This window comes from Rhineura floridana, chromosome 2 (assembly GCF_030035675.1).
Source record: "Rhineura floridana isolate rRhiFlo1 chromosome 2, rRhiFlo1.hap2, whole genome shotgun sequence".
NCBI classification, from domain to species: Eukaryota; Metazoa; Chordata; class Lepidosauria; order Squamata; family Rhineuridae; genus Rhineura; species Rhineura floridana.
In genome coordinates, this window is record NC_084481.1 from 163,821,042 (window position 1) to 163,842,307 (window position 21,266).

At 42.0% G+C, this 21,266-nt stretch overlaps 1 long non-coding RNA gene across 3 annotated transcripts in view; it reads right to left on the reverse strand.

The window, feature by feature from the left end:
• Positions 1–16,353, reverse strand: part of LOC133378358 (uncharacterized) — a 51,930-nt gene extending 35,577 nt beyond the window's left edge. The window contains exon 1 of one of the 3 annotated variants that reach the window (XR_009760975.1): positions 16,151–16,353. This is a non-coding gene — a long non-coding RNA (uncharacterized LOC133378358). The other 2 variants (XR_009760976.1, XR_009760974.1) reach the window with 2 other exon arrangements.
• Between the last annotated feature and the right edge of the window lie 4,913 nt (positions 16,354–21,266).

The following is a 21,266-nucleotide window of genomic DNA, read 5'->3' on the forward strand; positions in this document are numbered from 1 at the left end:
CTGCTCTAGCCTCTAGTCGGAACTCAGTTTCTGATTTCTGTCTTGCTCCTGGTTTGTCTTGTGGCCCCAACTTACTCTTTGGTTGTGACTACTGGCTCTGTCCATTGTTTCTGATCCCCTGGTGCAATTCATGGATCATTTTAGATAGCTGCCTGCAGCTTAGCCCAGCACTATTTACTCAGGTGCATGTAGCCTTCTGTTACTCCCACTGTTCTTTGGATTTGGTGTTTCACTCTGGGTTGTCTTAGGAAAGGTCTGGCCTATAGCATCCCCCCCCCGTTCCACCAATCCTACACTTGTGTCCAAATATAAAGGAGAATGACAGTCAGACAGATTGTATCAGCACTGAAGTGGAAGGATTTGGTCTATCATCTTCTCCTGTGATGAAATTCTAACGCACAAGATTATTCAGGTGACTGTTTTCAGTGAAGTGGCCATTTATAAACTCACCATGGGATGATCGCAATCATGCGGCCAGCTGGTAATCTGTAGCATTAAACCATGCAGTAAACCAGCAAGCCATGTACAAGATTCCACAACCTCACCTTTCCATTTAGTTTCAGGAACATGAATTTATGGTCAATGCTACACCTGACCAGACTTCCACACACTTGTGATGTTCCTGTAGTAACTTCATATGCTAAGCATCCACTGTACTGCAAATACAGTCATCCAATCTAGCCACTGCATGATTTTTCCAATTAGAGATTGGCATCTAGGACACAACCTGCTGTCTATCCTAATGGTAGTAAATCAGACAGTTGGTTGCCCCAATTTAAACTGCTACTGTCTTTATGCAGATATCAAAACTAAGAATGGATTGAGTTGGTGGCTGGTGTAAGTTTCCCATCAGTGTCTATCTGATTATTAGCAGTGACAAATCCCTCAAAAAGTCTAGACATCTCAAGCTTATCTCATTTTTAGTTTATGCTTTCATGCCTTCCAAGACTAGAGAATGACAAACCCAGAGCTTGAAGCTTCCAATCTGTTAATGTGCTTTGTTTATTTCATACAACCTTTATGAATTGTTGCAGTGTTGAAATACAGTGATTTCAGAGATTATCTTGGATTTAATGATTCATGAACATATTTGTGAAGACAAAAAAAGGACCTCCTCCATACAGCAAAATATAAAAAGAAATAAAATTTCTGCAAAAAAGAAAGCTAAGCAAAATATATGTGAGTGTACATTAGTGGAGGTTCTGTCCTGTACATTCCTCCAAGGGAAATGTACTGCAAGAAGCTATAGGAAGCAGCTGCTGACCTCCAATGTTCCACTTTTGACCCACTGGCGATAACATGGCCAGGCTGAGTGTGGAGTGCTATGGTAGTGGCAGATTGGAAAATGCATCCAAATGGGTATGGCAATTGCATAAGAGCCAGCTGTTAGGCACAGGGGAGAACGACTCAGAATGCTACAGAGAAAGGAGGGTAGAGGGAGAACTTTCCAGGGAGCAGAATGGCTTGGAACAGGAGAAGAAAGGAGAAGGGGGGGAACTGTTGCAAGGTAGTCCCACAGCCCCGGATAGAGAGGCAGAAACAGAAGACAGGCAAGATAGGGTAAGAAAAGTCTCTGTCCTGACTCCCGATCAGAGAAGCAGACTCAGGACTTGAAGAGTGGGTTTTTCAAAAATCTTTATTCCAGAAGTCAATACAGGAACATAGTATCTAACATCCTAGGCATGAATCAGGATACAGAATACTGGCAGGTGCAAACTAGGCATGAAAGCAGCAGTGGAGAGTTGTCGCAACAACCTTGTCATGCCCAGACACTCTAAATAAAAGGCAGGTGGACAGGCAGGCACTATACTTGCCTGAGCTAACTCAAGCACTTTCTGGCCTTTGCTGCAATGCGAGAACTCTAGGGAGAAATGCTGATTCCTTTAGCTGCAGCCTCCTTTTCTCTAGTCTGTGTGACCTTGGAGAAACTGTTATATCTAGCTCTAACAAACTACTCTCACTCTCATCTCTCTGGAAGAGTCTAGTTTATTCATTAGAGTTGATCTGTTCAGAAACGAGGTCTAGGCTGGGTGCCAGTGAGGATTCCTTTCTCTCTGTCATAAATGAAGGGGGGGGGTTACTGGCATAAATTAGTTGACTAGACATGGAGCTGCCAGAAGTTTCTGGAAGCACTTTTCCCCATGATTTCCCCAGCCCTCTCCATAACATCTGTAACTCACTCTCCATTCTTTCAATCCTGCCAACGGTTCTCCATGGGACCCATGACAGTCTAGGCACTAAGACTCAGTGTTGAATCAGACCTGGAGGAGGGGAAAATGCAGGTAACATCCATACTCAGGGACTCTTTGATGAGAAGGGTCCTGACTCCCTGGAAAACCAGAGAGTCACCAGGTGCACCCTAAAGTTAGGATTCATTCTAGGGTTCTGAATGTTCCTACCAAAGGGTATCCTGCCATGTACAAATTAAGAAATGTTTATTATAGAGTAGAAGCTCTCAATAGCCTGGTTTGGATACAGTAGGGCCCCGCTTCTTGGTGCCCCGCTTTTTGGCGTTCTGTTAATACGGTGCCAGCAGGGGAGATCAGCTGGAGGGGGGACTGAAGCCTAACCCCCACACTACAGCTGATCCACTTTTCGGCGGTTTTCACTTTCCGGCGGGGGTCTTGAACCTAACCTGCCATATGAGTGGGGGCCTACTGTATAATGTTAAGCCGAACCATTGCTATTTGTGAACAAGTTAGTGTATAGATATTCACAGCAAACATTACAGCTGCATTGCTTCTCCCCCATGCTGCTGCTGCTGCACTACCGAGAGCTAAGCCATGGTTTGGCTTAGCGTTATGTCCAAACCTGGGATTGTGATTTGTCTTGCTCCAGACAAACCACAGCCTGTGGTGATGGTTTGTTCTTGACTTACTGTTTTTTGTTTCTCTGAGGGAGACAAACCATGGCTTAGCTTCAGGTAGTGCAAGAGCAGGACCTGGAAAGGATTGAAGCAGCTACAATTTTTCCTGTAAGTACCCTCATATTTGCTTATTCATAGTTAGCCACAGTTCGGCTTAGTGTTTCATGTGAACTGGACCAATGTCCATACAGCAATTGTCAAACAGACCAACATGTCTATTGAATAAGTAAGGCTACAATCATAAACACACTTGGTAGAAAGAAAATCCCATTGAACTTGAAGTGGTAAATGTGCTTAGACTGCACTGTGAGAAGATACTGCTCCATGAGCTAGAGGGAGCCCCCTGCTGACGAAGCATCAAGGCCCCAGCTGACAAAGCGTCAAGGTGAGTTAAGCAGCCGAGCGAGAAGAGGGTAAGTAGCACCCATTTATTTCATTATTTAATTGAATTAAAACAGCTCAGAGGAATAAGTAATAAGGGCAGCCTAGGGTCACCCTGAGCTAGGAGCCAAATCCTGAAAGAACCTACATCTTAGGAGACAGATAGGAAGCCTATAGAAAGCTTGTTTTCAACACCACCCTAGCAGGAAAGCTTCAGGGGACACTGTAAACAAGGCTAAATTCCAGTTGGAGAGAACAGGAAAAAGGAAACTCCACCAATACATACAGGGAGAGAGTCAGCTCAGTCTTGGCTAAAAAGGGCAGCTTTAGCCTTCCTTAAACACAACCACAAGCTCTGTTTCCCTAGGTTAAAGAAAGGTCAGGCTGTTCTAGGTGGGGAAAAACAAACAAAAAAGACTTGCTTGGAAGTTGCAGCCCCTTGCTTAGACTAAAAGCAGCCAAAAGCTAGTCTAGTTTGTCCAGGCCAGAGTGCAAGGCACCACTTAAAACTACAGGGGAACTTGCACTGATAAAAGTGGTTGTTGTCAGCAAATAAAATAAAAATAGAGTAAAAGCTAGTTAACCTTTCTTAGTACCGCTAGTCAAAGTCCTTAAACAGCCCCCCCTCGCTAAGGAAGGAAGGAAGCCTGCCTTCCTGCCTTCAAAGGAAGGAAGCCTCAGATAATCCTAAGGAGTTAAGCCCCAGCTGATAGTTGAGCCATCAGCCTCAAATAACACATCATTGGCTGACAGCAGTAGCTGGGAGGAACCAGCCATACATAGACCCCAGCTGACAAAACGTCAAGGCGAGTTAAACAGCAGAGCGAGTTCGGCAGCAGGGCGAGGTGGCCAGGGCCCCCCACTCTGCCCATCCATTCCCTTACCTCAACTAAACCACAGTCCCCAACCCATTAACGTAATAAACCTTAAACAAAACTATGCAAGTAAGAAGCCAGCAGGGGTGTGGGGGCTTTCCAGTATTTTGCACTGCCTGCAGCATGTACGACTGTCTGCCTGTTGGACAGAAGTCGTGGGTGTGCTCTCGGTGCAATGAGCTCCTGGCTCTCTGGGAACGACTTCATTTCCTTGAGGCCAAGGTGGCTGACCTGGAAAAGCTGAGAGAGGCAGAGAGGTGTGTGGATGAGGCCTTCAGGGACACTATAGCTGTGTCCCACTCCAAGGATGATAGCTCTCCTGCTGTCATGGAGAACGATGGTCTCAGGGAAGGAGAGCATCCAGCCGAGGAAGAGGGAAACGATCCCTTAGAAGGGACCTATTCCTTGTGGGATGAGCAGCTATCCTCTCGTGCCAAGGATATATCTCCAGGGGGTGGAGGGATCCTTGTAGTGGGCGATTCCATCATTAGGAATATAGACAGTGGGGTGTGTGATAGGCGTGTAGACCGCAAGGTGATTTGCCTGCCTGGTGCGAAGGTTGCGGATATCGCCCATCGTTTAGATAGTTTGGTAGACAGTGCTAGGGAGGAGTCAGTGGTTGTGGTACATGTTGGCACCACTGACATGGGGAAATGCAGCCGTGAGGTCCTGGAAGCAAAATTTAGGTTGCTAGGTAGGATGCTGAAAGCCAGGACCTCCAAGGTGGCTTTCGCTGAAATGCTACTGGTTCCACGGGCAGGACCAGCCAGACAGGCACAGCTTTGTAGTCTCAATGCGTGGATGAATGTGTCGGGAGGAGGGGTTTGGATTTGTTAGGCACTGGGGAACATTTTGGGACAAGCCGGGCCTGTACAAAAGGGACGGGCTCCACTTGAACCAGAATGGAACCAGACTGCTGGCACTTAAAATTAAAAAGGTGGCAGAGCAGCTTTTAAACTGACTGAGGGGGGAAACCCGACAGGAGCTGAGGAAGGTCCGGTTCAGAATTAACCTCCCCCTTGGGATAAAGACCAAAGAAATTATGACATTTTAAAAGGGGTAGGCCTAGAAGTAGGCATTGTGAGAGCAGGGGCACAGGATATCAATTCAGAAGAGCAAAATTACCACAGGCCAAACCAAAAGTGCCAAAGACACTTGAAGAGAGACACTGCTTACAAGTGCCTGTACGCTAATGCTAGGAGCCTCCGAACCAAGATGGGAGAACTGGAGTGCTTGGTCTTAGAGGAGAGCATTGATACAGTGAGTATAATGGAGACCTGGTAGAATGGAGAAAACCAGTGGGATACAGTTATCCCTACAAACTATATAAACTATATCGGAAGGAAAGGGAAGGACGTATTGGTGGCGGTGTCGCTCTATACGTGAAAGAAGACATTGAATCCAGCAAGCTCGAAACCCCAAAAAGAGGCAGACTCCTCCACAGAATCATTGTGGGTGGTGATACCATGCCCCAGGAGGGGTTTAATACTGGGAACGATCTATTGTCCCCCTGATCAAAATGCTCAGGGAGACCTGGAGATGAGATATGAAATTGAGGAAGCATCCAAACTAGGAAATGTGGTAGTAATGGGTGACTTCAACTACCCAGACATAGACTGGCCGCATATGTGTTCCAGTCACGACAAAGAAGCAAAATTTCTAGATATTCTAAATGACTATTCCCTAGACCAGTTGATCATGGAACCGACCAGAGGGACGGCAACCCTGGACTTAATCCTCAGTGGGGACTGGGACCTGGTGCGAGATGTAAGTGTTGTCGAACTGATTGGGAGCAGTGACCATAGTGCTATTAAATTAAACATACATGTGAATGGCCAATTGCCAAGAAAATCCAACACGGTCACATTTGACTTCAAAAGAGGAAACTTTACAAAAATGAGGGGATTGGTAAAAAGAAAGCTGAAAAAGAAAGTCCAGAGGGTCACATCACTTGAAAATGCTTGGAATTTGTTTAAAAACACTATATTAGAAGTGCAACTGGAGTGCATACCGCAGATCAGAAAAGGTACCGCCAGGGCCAAGAAGATGCCAGCATGGTTAACGAGTAAAGTCAAGGAAGCTCTTAGAGGCAAAAAGTCTTCCTTCAGAAAATGGAAGTCTTGTCCGAATGAGGAAAATAAAAAGGAACACAAACTCTGGCAAAAGAAATGCAAGAAGACAATAAGGGATGCTAAAAAAGAATTTGAGGAGCACATTGCTAAGAACATAAAAACCAACAACAAAAAATTCTATAAATACATTCAAAGCAGGAGACCATCTAGGGAGGCGATTGGACCCTTGGATGATAAGGGAGCCAAAGGTGTACTAAAGAACGATAAGGAGATTGCAGAGAAGCTAAATGAATTTTTTGCATCTGTCTTCACATATAGGGCAGATCCCTGTGTTGGGTTGGTGACCAGTAGGCATTACTGTCTCTAGTAGTTTTCCATGAAGCCTGCAAGTGTGAAGACGTAACTGTGGTTAAGGGGGAGTTATGTCTATGTCCTGTCTGGGAACGGACGGCCAGGGCCGTTGCTATGGTAGCCATCTGATAACAGCTGGGAAAGTTGTAACAGAGTCTATGTGAGTTGTTGCTCTTCTGAATTATGCCTCTGAGCTGAGAGGCTGTCTTTTGTGTCTATCTATGGAGAGAGATGTACCAGAAGGGGTGTGTGAAGAATCTCTACATGTATTTACTCTTAAGCCTGTGGCCTTAATGTCTTTCAATAAAGACTCTTAACATGCTCTGAGGATGTTTCTTGCTCAACTTAACTCCAACGTAATGTATGCTGTTTCACACAACAACGCACACAAGCCAACAGTGGTAGCAGAGGATGGTTACGCTCCACAGCGCATTACACGGGAGTAAGTTGCTGGTCTGAACAGCAGACGGAGTTCCAGAGAAGGCAGCTTGATTGATTGAACCAGACGGAGGTGAGCAACATGGCTGTAAACCTGACTGGGGGAGGCTTGCCAATGGAACGACTTAATGAGAAGAATTTTGCCAGCTGGAAGCCGAGGATGAGGGCTTTGCTGATAACAGAGGATTTATGGGACGTGATTGAGGAAAAAACCCCGGCGGTACTGACCGCGGCCTGGAAGCGTCGAGACCAGAGGGCGCAGGCATTTATAATCTTGGCTCTATCGGATTCTCTACTGATGTGTGTGAGAGATGAGCCATCGGCTAAACAGACGTGGGACGCATTGCAGGAATTGTCCCAGGAATGGCAGCGGAGGCAGGAGGCGCTGAGAGCCCAGCCAGTGGAAGCTGTCAGAAGCAAGGAGGAGAAATATGCCAAACTGGAGCAGGCTGCCGAAAGCAGACAGGAAAACAAGCGGGAGCAGCAGCGGCTGAAGTCTTGTTTTGCCAGTGGGGCTCGTGGGCATCTCTGTAAAGATTGTGCAGTCAAGCGAAACTCCAGGGACGGAGGCTTGAAGCAGGGCAGTGTGAACTTTGTTTGTAAACAGAAGTCTAAAGACTTGGAACAAATTAACTCTATTGTCGACAGCGGAGCAAGCCATATATTAATCAAAGACAGGAGTCTGTTTTACACGTCTACAGATGAGCAGGACTTTGTTTTACTTGCTGATGGATCACGGAAATCCGTAAAAGCACGTGGTCTGGTGAAATTTGACAAGCTTGGCATTATGACAAACTGTTTGTTTGTTCCGGATTTGGCTCATAATATTTTATCAGTGGGCAAACTGGTGAGTTGTCAATTTTCAGTCTGGTTTGATAAAGGAAAATGTTGGGTGCAAAGAGGAGAAAATGTTGTCTGTCAGGGTTTCATGACACAAGGGCAGTTTAAAATGACCAGGAGGATCCCTCCGCCTGTGCTGCCTCTGAGACAGGCTCCCGTCTTGGATGAAACTTATCCAGTTTTAAATTCAGTCAGAAGGGTTTTTTCTGACTGGGGATGATTTCTTCCGGATAAGGAAGAAGCGTGAGATCTGCCACATAGTTTTGTTTTGATTGTTGGAGCCTGGAATTCGTCAGAATTGTCTGTCTTCCAGCAGTTCAGACAGAGCGAGGATTATATGCTAGCTCAGCTGGATAAGTGACCCATTTTTTTTTAACGGACTAGCAGGCAAACCTCCTGTCTACATTTATCATTTTCTTATCTATATAGCTAAAGAGATTTGTCAAAGTAACAGCAATTAAGATAACCTAGATGAGGTAAGACTTTCCTTCTTTATTTACGGAACTAAGGGGGAAGAAAATATAAATAGCTTATCTTTTTTTTTTAATTATTGCAAAAAGCTGACATGGAAAATTGCATTTTAAAGATTACAACGGATGAGAGCTTTCTGATTGGAAGAGATAAGAAATCTTTTTGATTTACAAGACTTTTGTGTAATATATATAAGGGACTATTTTTTCTGATCTACTTTTTTTGTTGTTGTTGACGAATCTGCTCATTCTCTCTGCTACTAGTTATTTGAACGCTGTGAACTAAAAGCTGTTTTTGCACTTCTGGACATTTAAGAGATAAGGACTGTCTAGCGTGTGACGCCAGTTGGTTGGAAAGATTAACTCCTTTGTAACTGGATAAAGAAATAAACTGCTCTTTGCTTGGGACATTGAAAATTGAAGGAGTTTTGTTCTTTTGGTTTTAAGAATGGCAATTAAGAAGATCATGGATGTACAAGAAGGGACTTTATTTCTAGACATGCTTCAGAAAATAATGGATGGGATTAACTCAATAAAACAAGAACTGAGAAATAATAGACAAGCGTGGAGAACTGAATTTCATGAAATGAGACAGGAGCTGAAAGAAACTCAGGATTCTATGAGAAAGGAGAATAAAGATAGATCTGGAAAACAAAAAAAGGATGAAAGAGAAATTAAAGGCAAGGTTCAATCTATGGAGATTGGCTTAAATATGGACATGAAAAAAGATTTGGATTTCCTGGTTGTGACGGATCCTGGAGATAAATATTACAGTTTGGAATACAGCGCTGTCTCTGAAGGAATTGAAGAGATTGGAGATAAAGATATTATCGGTTCAAAAAAATTCCTGGACTGGAAGGATTTGATGGAACTTGAAATGGAGAAAGTTAATAGAATTAATCCCTGTTTTGTGTCAATGGAAAAACCTTCAAGAAATGTACTAGCGTATCATGTGGAAAAGAGGAGCAGAGATGCGGCTTTGAAACAATACTTCAGTGTTACGTTTGGATTTGATGGTAAGAAAATATCTGTGATGGAGGAAATTCCTATCAGACTTTTATTATATGACTATGACAGCAAGATTTTTGGGTGCGTAAAGATGGAAGATGGACCCAATATGGATAATGACAGAAGAGCGATTTGAAACTACTGGACTCAGTAGATTTGATGAGTTGGATTAATTGACATGTTTATTTAGGAAAAAAAATTGATTGACATATATCTCAAGGATTGGAAACTTCTCTTTGACTTTTTGTGGAAGATTAAAATGATATGATGTTAATGAGATTTGAAACCAACTAAGATAACTGCTGGAGGAAGGTGATTTTATAATCTATTAATAGATAGGTCTGTTATATATTATAGATTTATAGTTGAATTATAGTGTTTTGAAATTACTGGATTTAGTAGATTTGATGAGCTGGATTAATTGGCATGTTTATTTAGAAAAAAATTGATAGATATATATCTCAAGGATTGGAAACTTCTCTTTGACTTTTTGTGGAATATTAAAATGATATGATGTTAATGAGATTTGAAACCAACTAAGATAACCGCTGGAGGAAGGTGATTTTATAATCTATTAAGAGATAGGTTTGTTATATATTATAGATTTATCGCTGAACTATGACAAATCGGAAGTCAATATTTTTATATATATGTATTTTTTTTGTATTGTATTAGTTATTGATTTGTGTTGTTTTCTTTTTGTATTATTTTGGTTTTGAAAATTAGAATAAAAATTGAAAAAAAAATTTCAGTCTGGTTTGATAAAGGAAAATGTTGGGTGCAAAGAGGAGAAAATGTTGTCTGTCAGGGTTTCATGACACAAGGGCAGTTTAAAATGACCGTGGGTGTGAAGTGTGCTGATGCCTTGAGTTTAATGGGGCGGAAAGGGAATGACCGCCAGAGCTGTAAGAAGACAGCTGTTAAAAGCACACAGCCACAGTATTCATGTAATGCAGTCAGGCTGATGCCTGAAAGAGTGCATCGCAGCCAAGTTTACAAGCCACAGGGTAAGAGACGTGGCAAACGTGCACTTAGAGCACAAGAGAATGCATATTTCAGAGTTTGGTGTCCAGAAACACAGCAGTTAATTCTGAGCAGAAGCATTAAAGTCTCAGAAAAGCCTTGGGATCAAAGAGAGACAGTCCTTCTTACAGGAACAAATGGCACACGAACACAGAAATTTCAGCCAGATGTTAACGTTAAAGTGGAAGGTACACAAATTCCTCTCAGAGATGCTTTGAATGAGCTCATTTCTGGAAGACGCAGATCGAAGAAACGAAAAGCTGAGGAAATGGAAGCTCCTGTGCAGGTTGTGCCAAGCACAAGCACAAATGGGGGGGCAGAGAGAGCCAAGGCTCTGGTTCCTTTAAGACGCTCCACGAGAGCGAATTTAGGCAAACCGCCTGACAGATTTACTGTGGGATTAATAACAAGTCCTGGAATGAATAAACTTGTAGAAATGGATCCTGAAACATTTTATTTGACATGTGTTGAACCAAAGTTTGATTGAACAACGTTTTAAGCTAAATGTACAGAGAGTTTCTGAAATGTACTGCTATGTACTGAGATGTAAGTTTGAACTGTACTGAACTGAAAATGCAATGTACTGAAATGTATTGCAAGAGGTATTGTAGAAATGTATGATTGTATGACTATGTATTATGGAGATGTATTTCATGTGTATTTTGCAGTCTTAATGGAAAAAAGGGAAGCTGTTGGGCTGGTGACCAGTAGGCATTACTGTCTCTAGTAGTTTTCCATGAAGCCTGCAAGTGTGAAGACGTAACTGTGGTTAAGGGGGAGTTATGTCTATGTCCTGTCTGGGAACGGACGGCCAGGGCCGTTGCTATGGTAGCCATCTGATAACAGCTGGGAAAGTTGTAACAGAGTCTATGTGAGTTGTTGCTCTTCTGAATTATGCCTCTGAGCTGACAGGCTGTCTTTTGTGTCTATCTATGGAGAGAGATGTACCAGAAGGGGTGTGTGAAGAATCTCTACATGTATTTACTCTTAAGCCTATGGCCTTAATGTCTTTCAATAAAGACTCTTAACATGCTCTGAGGATGTTTCTTGCTCAACTTAACTCCAACGTAATGTATGCTGTTTCACACAACAACGCACACAAGCCAACACCCTGAACCTGAACTAACATTTGCAGGAAGGGATTCTGAGGAACAGAGACAAATAGTGGTAACGAGAGAGGAAGTTCTAGGCTTAATGGACAATATAAAAACTGACAAATCACTGGGCCCGGATGGCATCCACCCAAGAGCTCTCAAAGAACTGAAATGTGAAATTGCTGATCTGCTAACTAAAATATGTAACTTGTCCTTCAGGTCCTCCTCCGTGCCTGAGGACTGGAAAGTGGCAAATGTAACACCAATCTTCAAAAAGTGATCCAGAGGGGATCCCAGAAATTACAGGCCAGTTAGCTTAACTTCTGTCCCTGGAAAACTGGTAGAAAGTATGATTAAAGCTAGATTAACTAAGCACATAGAAGAACAAGCCTTGCTGAAGCAGAGCCAGCATGGCTTCTGCAAGGGAAAGTCCTGTCTCAGTAACCTATTAGAATTCTTTGAGAGTGTCAACAAGCATATAGATAGAGATGATCCAGTGGACATAGTGTACTTAGACTTTCAAAAAGCGTTTGACAAGGTACCTCACCAAAGACTTCTGAGGAAGCTTAGCAGTCATGGAATAAGAGGAGAGGTCCTCTTGTGGATAAGGAATTGGTTAAGAAGCAGAAAGCAGAGAGTAGGAATAAACGGACAGTTTTCCCAATGGAGGGCTGTAGAAAGTAGAGTCCCTCAAGGATCGGCATTGGGACCTGTACTTTTCAACTTGTTCATTAATGACCTAGAATTAGGAGTGAGCAGTGAAGTGGCCAAGTTTGCTGACGACACTAAATTGTTCAGGGTTGTTAAAACAAAAAGGGATTGCGAAGAGCTCCAGAAAGACCTCTCCAAACTGAGTGAATGGGCGGAAAAATGGCAAATGCAATTCAATATAACAAGTGTAAAATTATGCATATTGGAGCAAAAAGTCTTGATTTCATATATACGCTCATGGGGTCTGAATTGGCGGTGACCGACCAGGAGAGAGACCTCGGGGTTGTAGTGGACAGCACGATGAAAATGTCGACCCAGTGCGCGACAGCTGTGAAAAAGGCAAATTCCATGCTAGGGATAATTAGGAAAGGTATTGAAAATAAAACAGCCGATATCATAATGCCGTTGTATAAATCTATGGTACGGCCGCATTTGGAATACTGTGTACAGTTCTGGTCGCCTCATCTCAAAAAGGATATTATAGAGTTGGAAAAGGTTCAGAAGAGGGCAACCAGAATGATCAAGGGGATGGAGCGACTCCCTTACGAGAAAAGGTTGCAGCATTTGGGGCTTTTTAGTTTAGAGAAAAGGCGGGTCAGAGGAGACATGATAGAAGTGTATAAAATTATGCATGGCATTGAGAAAGTGGATAGAGAAAAGTTCTTCTCCCTCTCTCATAATACTAGAACTCATGGACATTCAAAGAAGCTGAATGTTGGAAGATTCAGGACAGACAAAAGGAAATACTTCTTTACTCAGCGCATAGTTAAACTATGGCATTTGCTCCCACAAGACACAGTAACGGCCACCAGCTTGGATGGCTTTAAAAGAAGATTAGACAAATTCATGGAGGACAGGGCTATCAATGGCTGCTAGCCATGATGGCTGTGCTCTGCCACCCTAGTCAGAGGCAGCATGCTTCTGAAAACCAGTTGCCGGAAGCCTCAGGAGGGGAGAGTGTTCTTGCACTCGGGTCCTGCTTGCGGGCTTCCCTCAGGCACCTGGTTGGCCACTGTGAGAACAGGATGCTGGACTAAATAGGCCACTGGCCTGATCCTGCAGGCTCTTCTTATGTTCTTATGTGTGTCATCAGATTTATTGTATTTTTTATATTTGTTGTTGGCCACCTCCAATGATAGAGCAGTGAGATAAAAATGTAACATTGAAGGAACTTATATTGTTACAAATTAAAATGAATGCTGCAATGAGGAATAAGTTATTTAATTCTTTGGACCATACAATACAGTATATGAGCTAATTGTTATCTCTAAAGGAGTGACAGTTGCACCACAATGATTTTCTTCTTCCATTGTTATAATCTACAGCAGTGTTTCTCAACCGGTGTGCCTCCAAATGTTGTTGGACCACAACTCCCATCAGGCTCAGCCAGCATTGCCAATGGTCAGGAAAGATGGGATTTGTGGTCCAACAACATCTGGAAGCACACCAGTTGAGAAACACTGATCTACAGAATCAGACAGCAGTGATTCTTAAGATTAGAATTCCTCAGGCTAAAGTTATAGCAGCAGTTTCGGGAGAGAGACAAACATTTCTTGGCCAGAAACCTAGATAAAGAGTCCTTCAGACATGAGAGAGGTCTTATATAGGTATTTTGTTTGGCTTGTGATTTGTGTACTCTTGTCTTAATTAGTAAGAAGAGAATGAAGGCAGAGACATTTCTGCTAGTTTGTGTTCCTTTGGGCTGGACAGGAATTTTGTAAATAAACTAGGAAGCGCAGATACTTTATTTTCCTCAACAAGGATATCCTGTGATCTTTTTTCTCCAGCCCTCTTAGTTGCTGGTTAAATTCTGCAGGCTGCATAGCAGACTGTCAGATGTCCCAGAAAGTTGCATCGTTAATGGGAGCAAAGGGTCACTAGAACATTTGAAGATTCTATTTCGGAATGGTGAGCTCAGCTTTGCAGGGGCTCACCATTCAAGCAGATGTGGGTGTGAGTGGTTAAAGGGGAACACTAGAGTATCAAGAATGCTTTTTCATAGTTCCACAGTTTCAAAATCAGCTACGGCACAGAATCCATTTTGTATGGAATCCAAGTTTATAAAGCTTGAATCCAAAGACAGATTAACATTGTTTGGAGGACACAGGCAATAATATTGTGTGGGTTATTTATAGTTGCCAGCTAGCTAGAATTTTACAAGCTCATTCTGAATTTTACCATCTTGGTTTGTTGCCAGAACTAGGTTGTACATTATTTGAGCTGTTGACCACAAATGTACAATTTCCTGTTTAGGACCAAGTTAACATGAAGCCAGTTCTTCTAGTTTACAGCAGAAACTGGCTATATACGGCACAGATTAGCTGGCACATTTCATCACAAACTCCCAATTGTTGAATGCATCCTTAGATGAAACAAAGCCAGAAACTTTTCCAAGCAATATCTTTTTGCTGTTAGTGCATACCATCCTTTATAAGTATGGGATCCCTTTTGTAACCTCACATTTTTTTGTTACCCCCACATGCTAATTGTTGTGGTTTTAATCTCTGTTAATTGAAAAAATACACATTGAAGCATTAAATGTCACTTTTTATTTATCACAAAACCAAATATGAAGATGATATTATCTGCCCTTCACCAGAAGGTCCCAGGGCAGATTACAGCAATATAAACAACTGTTAAGAAATTTTTGAAGGAAATGAATGGAAGGAGATCAAAGTAAACCATCCAGAGTTGTGAAAAGAGCCTGGTTGATGCCAGGGCATTTGGACTCTAGTTGTAAGTGTACCACCTGTATACAACAATACCTTCTCTTCAGCACTCAACTCAGGAAGCTCCATATGACAATAATAATAATAATATGTCTAACAGGCAAAATGTCAACAGGTGAAGCTTTCCCCATAATTGTATTTCCATACTAAAAAAGGCTTAATTTAATTTCTGTTTAATTTCTGCCTGCCACACAGCTGTTAAAGGCACAAGGGCCCTGCTCTCCCAAAATGCCAACCCTAAAATATGCAAACAACTCAAGTTAAGAGTAAAAACAACAAAATTTGGGCAACAATATATTTTAAAATATTTGAAATATATATTAAAATGAACATATACAACTGTATAAAAACACACTCAAAGCCTTGCTAAACAGCAACAAAAACACTGAGCACATGCAATTTCACATTTTTAAAACTTACTTTACCCATCATCGTTTTCCTCACTTACTACTTTGAGTCAGCCACTAACTCTCAGCCTAATCTACCTCATATGGCTGCTGCTCCATTGAATTCTATGGGGCTTACTTCCGAGTAGACCTGGTTAGGACTGCAGCCTAAGTCCTTGTATTATAGACATAATTTTGTATTTGCTTTAACCAGAATGATCCATCTTTGCACTATAAATTATTATTATTATTATTATTATTATAGTTTGATACCTGAAGTAGGGTTACCAGGTTCAATCCCTGAGACTGATCCTGTATCTTTAGAAGAGAAAATCAGCCAAGTGCAGGTGTTCTTGCAACCCTGTAATAGGAAAAACCACAAGGTGGAATTCTCCCTCCCCCCTGCACAACTTTTAAAGATACAAAAGAGCTCTTGGTTGCCAGGCCCAGCCTCCAAGAGGTCTTCTGTATCTTTAAAAGTTGTGCAGGGGGGAGGGAGAATCCCACCTTGTGGTTTTTCCCATTACAAGGTTGCAAGAACACTTGCACTTGGCTGACTTTCTCTTCTCCTAAAGATACAGGATCAGTCTCAGGGATTGAATCTGGCAACTCTAACCTGAAGGTCCCCAAGCAACTTACACAATGTTAAAGCAAAACAAAAAAACACACTATAAAAACATAACAATAAACAACAAAATAATAGCAATACCACCCCCACACAGGCACAAGAAGGTTTGGCAGCATATTAAAGCCCCCCCCCCAAAGCAGTACAGCTTGAAAACTTCAGCAGAATCTTAGTCTGGTCTGATTACTGCAGTTTGATTTACCTGGGAGTAAGCTCCATTAAATATGAAGAGACTTACTTCTGAGTAGACATGTATACATTGTGCTACAAGTTAGCCATACCATGAAGTTTTAATTAGTGTCCAGGTTGCATTTGTGGAGGATGCTCCGGGACTCAATCCCGTTACTTTTTTGGCAAGCAGCCCATTCCTGGGGTCCCTCTGTCTCTACTGCCAGAGCCAATAAGCTCAGTTGATCTTCCCTCACTGCTGCTGATAAAAGAAAGAGGAGGGAGAGTTGTTGGAGCTTAAAAAAGCCCAGCTGGCCCCTTCTCTTGATGCAGTCACTCAAGTGCTTTGCTACTGAGCTCTGTGTGGCAGGAACTGACTATAGGAGCTGGAAGGAGAGGCGGAAGCGTCTGCATGCATAAGCAGTCCAGGCTCACAAGTTGGTGGTGCACAGACCAAACATTAATTTTAAAAATATAATAAATAATTCTTCTCCTGGCTCTTTGCGACCCCCCTGGGATGACTTCCCCACCCCCATTGATTGGGGAACCACTGATATATACTATTAATAAAGTATAATAAGAAAACACTTATTTCTAAAACATATTTATTTAGAGTCTATGGTGGTAGCCCAGTGAAAAAGAGGATAGGGCTTCTGCATCTTTACTAACAGAAGAGGGGATTTAATTGACAAAACTATTAAAAGTGCAGGAACCCTGTTCTCTTTTCTGACTGGCCATCTTATTCAAGCCATATACTAGGAGGAAGGGCGGGATATAAATCTAATAAATAAATAAATTATATATATATATATATATATATATATATATATATATATATATATATATATATATATATATATATTAAATATGTGAAATTCTGATAAAATATGATTTGTATTGCATTGTTGTTATGTGCATTCAAGCTGATTTTGATTTATGGAGATCCTACAAATCAGCGACCTCCAACAGCATCTGTTATAAATCACCCTGTTCAGATCTTGTAAGTTCAGGTCTGTGAAAGTTACATAAATCTTCTGTTGTCATTACTTTAGTCTTCTTGAGGTTCAGCTGTCCCCATTAATTTCAGGGACAGGTAAAACAACTATGCCAGCCCCAATGTTGGCATAGTTTTTCCCCTTAGCAGGGGAGTGTTGGGAAATGGCTGGGCTTTTGATCCTATGGATCCAAGGCCCCTCCCCACTCTGCCTATGACATGCTCCAGCACTTCTACTGCTGTTAGAGTATCGGTGGAGGAGTGATGGCAGTGGAACTTTCTGCTGCCAGTCCACTCTGCCCATGGATCTTTCTGTGGGAAGAGAAAGCAGTGTACAACATCCAGCGAGCCCTCAGCCACCCTGCTTGAGAGTTTAGGATTGCTCCCTTAATTTTCCTTGTTAAATGAAATCATTTCTAAAACCAGTTCTAAAATTGCCATTTTCCTAATGGCACCCTTGAAATAACTTGCTTTTTTGTGTTATGAATAATGTTGGTATTTATCAGTAAATTAATTACCCAAGTTGCCTGGTGCTCTCATCACTATACTTAATGTTGTTATGAAAATAATCAAGTTATGTAAAAACACTACGGTCAAATTTACAGCACAGCCAATTTAGTTTGTATTTATAAAGGTTTCTATCAAATGTCCAGAATGTCAACAGTTTTAATCTATGTATGCAAGAAATAAAAGCTGCAAGATGAGACTGAATAGCTAACAGTAACAGATTAGTCTGGGCAGATCACCTCATGATTAAAATCCAACTTTGCTCAGAAACCTCAGAGCTGCAAGTACAGTTAATTTTAGAAACACATATTTATAAATGCATTTTATGTTAGTACCAGTCAGACGGTAATTCACCATACTGTGCTTTCAATGCTCACATGGTTGCTTGAGTCATACCAGTTGCTGGGGAATAACAGCAGGAGGCTATTGTCCTCATGTCTTATTTGTAGGCTTCCCATAAGAATCTGGTTGGTCACTGATGGGAAACAGATGCTGGACTCTGGTCTGATCCAGCACAGCCCTTTTTTGTTCTGCTTATGGTGCACTGTGGCTTGGATTAGGGAGGTGGCAGGTAGATCTCTCTTTTTGGTTGGAGGTATGACTAGAAGCCTTTTTGGTTTAGACATCTTCCAAAGCTGATATTCAGTAGGCTTTCATATAACAACCCTCCTGGCTGCCATAGGCAACAAGGAATTCCATGCATGTGAGGTGGGACAAATTTATCCTTCTGCATTAGTCTGCTTGGTTTCAAGTGTTCTGTCATTGGAAGTAATTTGGAGTCAAAGGGAGAGACAATGCACATAGACGTTCTGCCAGAATTAAATCAGGTTCATGAAGGCATTTTATGCTAATCCTGTGGGATTTTTTTAAAAAAAGTTTTTTCTTTGAGTAACTATACCACAAACTGTTTGTGACACACACCCCCATTTCAAAAGCAGTTTCCCATAGGGCATCAGGGTTTCTGTTCAAGAAAGAAAGATCTAAGAACCAAACTTCATGACTGGCTCTACTATTAGACAGGCTGTGGTGGTGAATGCTGGGGGAGGGGGCACAGTTAGGTGTTGGAGGTCAGAGCTATGTGTGCATGTGCCCTATACTCACTAAGTTAGCTTGCTCTCCTCAGGTACAGTAGAAGGTACCGACCTACCACTAGTGTCAAAGGTAGATTTGACTGTCCATCTGGTCAGCTTTTGCACATGGAATTGAGTGGGGAGGGGTGCCAACCTGCCTTTTACTTCAGGCAGCAAAGTGTCTAACTGGTCTTGATGATAGCTGATTTCGTATTTATACAGAAATCTGCCCTGCCATTGCCAGGCCAGCCTAAATCACTTGGTGCCTGAAGCAGAGCCAAAATGACACCCTCTCTACCTGAAATGATGTACTCCCACCGGGGTAAACACTTTAAAAAGTATTACTGCACCTCTTAGGCATCAACTCCATCCTTCAGCTATTTTTACCCCCCCACACACACACACCAAGCAACCTGGAGTTCACTTTATTCTGCTGCATCACAGGACTGACTTTGTGCTCTATCAAACAAAAAGACGAAGGTGTAGGGTAGCGGTGTACAGGTAAGGGGCACTGAACCCTCATCAGTACATTGTTTTTTGCCCCAAGGGCCCTCTCCAAATACACAAAAACACAAATGTTGTACACCGCCCTGGGAGCTGCTAGCTATAGGGCAGTTTAGAAATGCAACTAAATAAATAAATAAATAAATACACTTAGTTGCATACATTTCTGGGATTGGAGCTTGGGTAAGGAGAAGAATCTGGGCGGAGGTAAACTGTGAGCAGAGAAAGTTCTCCCCAACATGCCCTTTTTGCCATTAAAAATGATCATCACCTCCTCTTTTTATGTGTTTGGGGCAGATCCAGCTTTAAACACATTGATCGTTTGCCATCCAAATTTGTCCGGCTGTAAAATCTGTTGGCCTCATGGAACTAGTTTCACAGATTCCGAAATACCAAGCCCTACAAGATATGAAAATATTAGCATACAGTAAAAAAAAAAGTTGGAGACTGAGCATTAGCCTGGAGCATGAGGATTTATACTTTTTATAAATGAATGTTTCCAGTACAGTATATATTAACACCTTAATTAACAAATCAGCTAAAGTGGCACGCAGTCCTCCAACACTGGATATGAACAACTCATGTATGGATACATTACAGCTGTAGGGATCCTGAAACAGGAGGGGTTCAGAGATATTATAAATTCTGAAAGGAACCCTGGATTAGTGTTTATAAAAGAGGTTCAAGCAATCTTTTATTCCTTATTTTGAATTAAAATTAAAATGCAGGCAGCTTCCAACAAAAGAAAAATGAAATATATCATTTTTCTATGTATATTGTTAGGAAGACCAATAACTGTATTTCTAACAATGCGTAATACAGGTGGATTTTTCCTGTTTTGATAATTGAAATCTTATGCATGCTTGTTTAACAGCATTGGTAGGTTTTTAAAATTTGATGGTATCCTTTTTAAATAAAATTTTAAAATTGGAGAAGTTTGGGCACGTTTGGTTATTTTTTTATTTTACAGGCACAGGAAGAATATTCTTTATACTGCAATGAAAATATTACATATAGCTCTTCGCCTGCAGTCAAGCTTCTAATCTGAAGGGTAATTTCAGGAATGCAACACTGTGACTAATTTGTAATTAGACCAGGTCCACAGCCTCGGGGTCATTCTTGACTCCAAACTGTCCATGGAAGCTCAGGTTTCGGCTGTGAGCTGGGCAGCACTGTATCAACTCCATCTGATACTGAGGCTACACCCCTACCTTCCCAATCATCTGCTGCCATCAGTGGTATATGCCCTGGTCTCCTTTCACCTTGACTACTGTAATGAACTCTACGTGGGGTTACCCTTGAAAACGGTCCAGAAGCTGCAACTGGTTCAGAACGCGGCGGCGCACCTAATTAAAGGCAGCTGCCGGCGAGATCATATAACTCCAATGCTCAGAGAGTTGCATTGGCTACCAGTTGCTTGCTGGGCCCAATTCAAGGTGTTGGTTTTGACCTTTAAATCTCTACATGGTTTTGGCTGAGTCTATCTGAAGGAGCGCCTCCAGCATCATCAGCTATGCCGCCTAACAAGATTGGCCTCAAAAGACCTTCTCTCTATCCCACCAGTCAAAACAGCTAGACTGGTGAGGACTAGAGAGAGGGCTTTTTCAATTGTGGCCCCCACCCTATGGAACTCCCTTCCAAATGATCTCCGCCAGGCCCCCTCTACAATGAGTTTCTGCCAGGCCGTGAAGACCTGGCTCTTCAGGCAGGCCTTTGGGGTGGGTTAGATTTTATCATTATTGCTTTTAGATTTTAATGTTATTATTTTGTGTTATTTTGTACATCACCCAGAGTGGCTGGATGCCCAGCCAGATGGGCGACTAAGAAATCCAATAAATTAAATAAAATTAATGTGTTAGGAATGAAAACTCAACGGGCAGTTTTGCTAAGAGTGATGATTCTTTTTTTTAAAAGGTAGAAGTAAATCATTAGGAATGTCTTTCCAGTTTAATTTTTTATCTGTGAGCTACTCTTTAAAGATAAATATCTGTATTTTGTTGTAATGAAAGTCACAAGGCCATTTTTCATTGTTCAGGTTTGGTATACAAAATGCTATACAGCTTGGGACCAGGATAGCCATTATATACCCAGTCGATCACTACACTCTGAAGGTGAGGGCCTCCTGCAGATACCATCTTATCAGGAGGTCCATTC